Consider the following 565-nt stretch of genomic DNA (forward strand, 5'->3'; position numbering starts at 1 on the left):
TGTTTTTGTCTCTTCCTGTTTTGATCAGCAGGGGGAGCTCCGCTTTCATACACTGACCGAAAGCATGCTTGACTTCGTTGACCCCATCAGAGTAATTTACCTTGACTGCTATTTTACACATTTTACACCTTACTGAGCAGAGGCAATAGTTTCTATTTATATTTATATAAGCACCCTGGTTCCTTGTATGTTTCTGCCCCTGGATCATTCTTGCTAATCATTCAGGTGATTACTTACAAACAGACAACACCAACCCACAATATGCTGTTTCTTTAATAATAGTTCCTCTTTTATTAGTCCACATGGTGGTGCTAGCTCCCTGAGCTTTACCCACCAGAGAGACCATGCACCGCTGCCCACCTGATGGACAGGAAAAAGCATTACCTCATCCCTTCCTTTCATTCCTTCAGGTAAAAATAGACAGATTAAGCCTGGGCTTTGATGAGAGAGAGCTACAGAGGAGGTGTGGAAGCAGGGAGAGAGGGATAGAGATGGAGGAGAGAGACTAAATGGATCGTTCTGCTCCAAATCCAATTCCTAATAGCTGGAGGGAGGGCGGGTGGGA

This window comes from Myripristis murdjan, chromosome 11 (genome assembly GCF_902150065.1).
Source record: "Myripristis murdjan chromosome 11, fMyrMur1.1, whole genome shotgun sequence".
Classification (NCBI taxonomy): domain Eukaryota; kingdom Metazoa; phylum Chordata; class Actinopteri; order Holocentriformes; family Holocentridae; genus Myripristis; species Myripristis murdjan.